Source organism: Orycteropus afer, unplaced genomic scaffold (genome assembly GCF_000298275.1).
Source record: "Orycteropus afer afer isolate SDZICR_OR568_19922 unplaced genomic scaffold, OryAfe1.0 scaffold00327, whole genome shotgun sequence".
NCBI classification, from domain to species: Eukaryota; Metazoa; Chordata; class Mammalia; order Tubulidentata; family Orycteropodidae; genus Orycteropus; species Orycteropus afer.
In genome coordinates, this window is record NW_006921914.1 from 1927273 (window position 1) to 1932758 (window position 5486).

At 42.6% G+C, this 5486-nt stretch overlaps 1 protein-coding gene across 1 annotated transcript in view; it reads left to right on the forward strand.

Annotated features, from left to right (window-relative positions):
- Positions 1-5486, forward strand: part of TNMD (tenomodulin) — a 20630-nt gene that overhangs the window by 1101 nt on the left and 14043 nt on the right. The gene's annotated exons all lie outside the window — the stretch shown is intronic.

Sequence of the window (5486 nt, forward strand, 5' to 3'; positions counted from 1 at the left end):
AAAAAAAAAAAAAAAAAATCCTAGTCCGTTCGTGCTAACAACTTCCATTTGAAAAAGAATTTATAGATTCATAAAGCACAAAGTGTGAAGATGGTTTCTGGCTTTGCCATATTTTTCGCTCTGTGTGTGGAGGTTGCTATTGCTGTTGTTACTCTTGTGGTTAATTTGTTGTCTTGACATACTCATTTCTATTTGGTAATAGATGTAGGGAGGGAAAGACACAAATCCAGGAGGTAGGATGAAAGAAAAGAAGTAAATGGGTGGGCATGGACCATTAGGAGCCAAAGGAGCAATAGGAGCAGAGAAGAAAGAATATAGGTCAATGGAGAAGAAGAGGCACAGGGGAAGAAATAGAAAATAAATTGGCCAGTGTCCAAAAGAAAACAGTAAGGTATAACCACCCTTGGATTCTCCACCTTTACTGTTGCGCCCACTTTTATTTAGTCCCAGAAGACATCTTATCAAGTTTAAATAAGAGGGAGAATGAAGAGCAAACCAACCTACTTTATTTGTTTGCCTTTTTATTTATAGCTTGTTCCAGAAAGGATTTCAGGCATCACTCAGTGCCTATAGTTAGCCTTTTCTCTCTCTCAATGCTCCTTGCTTCTGAACTACTTTCTGTACAAGTGTCTTCCTAGAGAAGCCACCTATGTTCAGACTAGCAGAGTGGGCAGAGTAATAGAAACCAGGAAGGAAACACCAAGTGATGAAAGTGCCAAAATGCATTCAGATGTAATTCTTGTACTACTTAGTTAATTCCCAAGGTGGCATGCTACCCCACAAATTGAATCTTGGATCCTCTTGACAATTCTAGATGAGTTACAAGACAATAAACACTTTTGTTCTCCGTGGTCATAATGTAGTTAACTGAGTGTGGAAGGGAGCTAGTCCTTTGACCACCCATATATGCATGCCTAAATATGAGGGCAGATATGCTTTTCTTGTTTTATTGTAGCCATTGGCACTGTGACTGCTTTCTGAAAGGGTTTACTTGTTTTTCTAAATTTGCAATGCTAGTTGCCTCAGTGAAACTATAAATGAGCAGATGGGACTTTGCCTTTAACTTGCAAGGCAGCAAATGCAATAGCAGAGTCCGTTCCCTTCTGCTTCCTTGTTACATCATCTTTGCTTCTCACACCACTTCTCTTCTTAACGGGTTGTAATTGTGTGGCTCCTAAAACCTATTCAGAGCACGAGCAAAAGAGATGGGGTAGGCTACCAAATTAGTTTTTCAAGTCTGTGAAGTAATTTTTCTTGGGAAGCAGTTTTCAGAAAAGGGATTCTCAGTTATGAGCAAAGCTCATATCCAGGTATAAGATACTATGGTATATACAGGTATATGATACTAAGTGTCTCCTGGGGCAAATTTTTCCACCATGAACAAAGATTGCTTGTTCTCCATTCTGATGGGGAGTTGGAATTTATTGACTTTGGTATTTCAGTTTTGCAACTTCATTGAAAGCAGAGGTTGGGTCCATTTCAAACTAAGGGACCAACCGGAGATATGGGTGCATTCAGTCTGTTACTCCCTTCAAGTTCCAGGCAAAGAGCCCAAAAGACCATTTATGTTTCCAGTGGCTGAGTCTTCCAATAAGCCTGCCCTGGAGCAGATTTATGAATCCTGGGAAAAGTATAGTAGTCAGATTAATGTTGGAAGAGTATTTGCAGAGGAAAAGGGTACAGTCAGCTTGCACAAATTAAATGCTCTCTTCTTATGAGGGTGGCCTAGCAAGAAACAACAGTGAGCAGATGAAAACTCAGGCAGTTCTGGACTTTCCTTTATAAGTCTGTGGGGCTTATGGGGGCTGTGTGGCCCTTGGTGGAAAGAACTGTTGAGGCTACTGTGCTTTTTGACAGCAGTGATTCGTTTGCAGTCCTGGGCCTCCTATAAGCTCTAGTGCTTGCTTCTCTTGCCTCTATCACACCTCCTTTTTATTTTGTTTTTCAACATCTGTTTACAATAACCATCCCACATCTGGTGTTGACATTTCCATTCCAGTAAGTCCTCCCCCTCCTATTACCTCCTATCTTGGTATGTACAAAAGACTTAGATTTCTCACCCCAAAGGGAGAGTAAGCTATGCTTGACTTCCTCTCCTCATACACCTTTAGTACAGATTCATGCATGTGTGCTTTCTCTCTCTCTCTCTCTCTCTCTCTCTCACACACACACACACACACACACGAGAGAGAGAGAGAGAGAGAGAGTAAAATAAAAAGTAAGACAAAAAGGAATGACTCTGGGTGAGCTGCTGCTTCCCTCATAGACTCTTCCCCCTAACCCAGGAGCCACTTGAGCTGAATGAAAGCCTAATCCATCGAGTTCTGTATTCTACTCCCATAGCCAAGCAGACAGGATCTATCCAGTCCCAAAATTCTAAGAGAGCATCACAATCTTCCAGACAGTGACTGCCCTGGGATAGTTAAGGTAGGTCCCCTGGGGAAACATTCTTCCTTAAATCTCCCTGTATTATGTATTCAACAAGAAACAATTAGAAGCCAACTCCCCAGCTAATGAATCCAACATGGAGAAAACAAATTAGAAAAATCTTGGCCCTTAAACTAAGCCCTTGAACTATAGACATAGTGCAGACCTTGTAGCCCATCTGCTCCAATCCTTTGTCTAATAAGGCAGAAGAGAAATAACTAAAATAAATGAAATGCCATACATGGCAACTGCCTGTTGACTTTAGGGCTACTTGAAAGCCATAAACCCTAAGGGCCACACAACAATCAACAGATTCATGGGCATGTTCCTTCAACTTCTGCATCCCACCAGGGAAGACACGTGGTAGGGATAGGCTGGGCATCTTTCTGCACCCCTCCACCTCAACTGTAGATGGCCATTAAAATACTAACACATATGATTATAAGCCCAGTATCATTCTATGTTTAAAATCCTTTATCAAGAAAGAAACACTTATGTGCCAGTTCTGGGTCCAGCTTTCTGTGTGCCTATTTCTCTAATGCCAGCATTGGCCAGAGACTATTCTTCTTCACTCCTGTTCTAGGTACACAGGGGTTATAACTTTCCTCCCCAGGCTCCCTTGGCTTTCCTACATGGCAGTGTAGTGGGTGAAATGTGGGTCTGGAGAAGCATTTATACCATCAAGGAAAAATTTGGAGTTGTAGCAGGAATCTCTTTAGCAGAGGGACTGAGCTCTGAGCTTCACCAGATGGTGCCACGTGGGCATTTTAGAAAAGAATACTTCCCTTCATTTTCTATTCCTCCTAAGCCCTTGTGACAGCCAAATCCACCCTTGTATAGCAGCTCCCACCAAGCCAGTTCCTGCTCTGAGCTACCCAGGGGCAGCTCCCACCAATTATATAGACCCAGACTCTGGCCACTACAGGCACATTCTTGTTAAGTCTCTTCATTCTCCTAAGGCAGCATTTGCTGAGCAACTTAAGTGGTATCTACAAGGAACGCCTGGGCCTTCAAAAGGGGCTGCTCTTGAGTGGCTGGCTGAGTTGAATTGCAGCTGTAGAAGGAAAATATCTAAGGTGATCAACAAGTAATAGCAGTCCTATGATCAACTCAAAAGATATCAGCCTCAATCTGAGCAAAATTGATTGTGCCAAGTATTCACGTAGAAAGGAGTGGGGAGTACAAATAGGAACTGGGTCCCAGAGACATTCAGTGACTTGCCCAAAGTCATACAGCTTATAGGTGGTAGATTTGAGGCTGGGACTAGAATCTGATCTGGAGATTTTTTCCACTGTTCTTCAGCTGCATTGAAGAAGAAGGAGTGAGGGTAGGGGTAAGAAAAACTTCCCAGCCAGTTTGAGTCTGTAGATGAGAGAAATGTTTTTTTCTTGTTGAAAAAGGGGAATGTCTGTGCCGCTTATGCCAATTTTTTTCAGGACTAAGAGCTGGTGATTGAAGATACAGAAGTCCAAGTGTGCATAAGAAATAGTCTGCCTGCTCTGTGTTGGTAAAGAAATACCCAGAGGCCCTTTAATTCCCACAGGCTAGGTTGGTAATGATATGGTACAGTGCATTCCCTTTCCATCCTTTCAGCCTAACACCTGCTAGCCAGCTATTCGGAGCATGTATTTCACCCTTGGAAAATATACCTCATAAACAGACAATAAAGGATGAAGATGGAGAGAAGAACAGTGAGATTAATCACAGATTTCAAAAACCAAACCTAAGCCAAATGTCCTGAAATCCCTTCCAGGACAGGCCAAAGATACTTGCCCCAAAAACAGATCCATCACACTGATGTCTGCGGCAGCCTGACTCTTTATAAAAAGCTTTCTTATCTGATCTCAGAGACTATCGCAAATAGAGGCAAGAAAACAGGGCAAACTGTGAAAGAGGGATGCTAGGGCTCATTTACTGCCTGAGTGGAGGATTTAACTAGAATGAGGACAGAGTTCCTGGACAGGGAAGAGGAATGAGTCTGTGTTCTTTCTATGTTTTGTCAGTGTAGCCTTCTTACGCCTCTTACTGCTGGGCTTAACCATATCTCTATCTCGTTTCACTTCTGAATCTTATGCCACTCTGTTGGCTTCCCTGCATTGTGTGTGGGTGGAATAGGCACCCATTTGAGAGAAGCTGGAAAGATTCCTCACCCCAAAAATATTTCCTATTTCTAGTGCCATGGTCTCTAAAACCCACCATTAGTAATTCATTCCTTCAAGTTAAATGTTGCCCTCAGTTTTTTAAACAGACAAATATCCATCATCAACATCTTAGTGTCAAATCATTTGTCAGATTGATTTCTTTGACATAAGAGACCTCAAGCACTAAGAGATACCTAGATGTCTAGGCAAGAGACAAAAGGGTAGAGGGAGAAGAGAAGAGGAGGGGGAGGGCTAGGAGTGTACAGAGTGAACAGGATATGAAAAGAGAATCGAAAAGGGAAGTATGAACTATCAAAGATGAACTTTCCCTATTTGCCAATTTGGCAAGAGTGTACTCTTCATCACACTCTGTCCTTGCTCTGTTCTTCCTGGAATAAAGCTGAGTTGAGGTCAGAGTCTGAGATGAGCTACTGGTAGGTCCCTTTCTCAGGCCAGTCATCCTGTCTCTGCTGTAGTTTGCTCCTGGAGAGGACAAAACAATTTATTCATCTCCAGAAAGACCCTCATCCCCTGAGCCAGGGAGCTTAGTAGAGAGCAAGACACTTCTGAGGCCAAAAGCATGAGCTCAGTCTTCATATGGGCCAGTGAAGCTTGCATAGCCATTACCCAAGCAATATATTCCACAGGGACCCAAGCGAGACAGTATGTCTGGATTTGCTCAAACCCTTCCCCGAGCAGTCCAAAGTGGGTCACCAGCATCATCTTCCTAGACAAAGGACAGTCTGTTCCAAAAGGACATCTTTGATAGTAGAATGCCATCTGGGTAAATATATACCCCTCCATCCCCACCTCCAACTTTCACCAAAGATTCACACTTAAATTAAGTCATTCTGATCCCACTCATTTAGGAATCTACCATTGCTAACATAAAGCCAATAAGCTGGTTAATAAATGCAA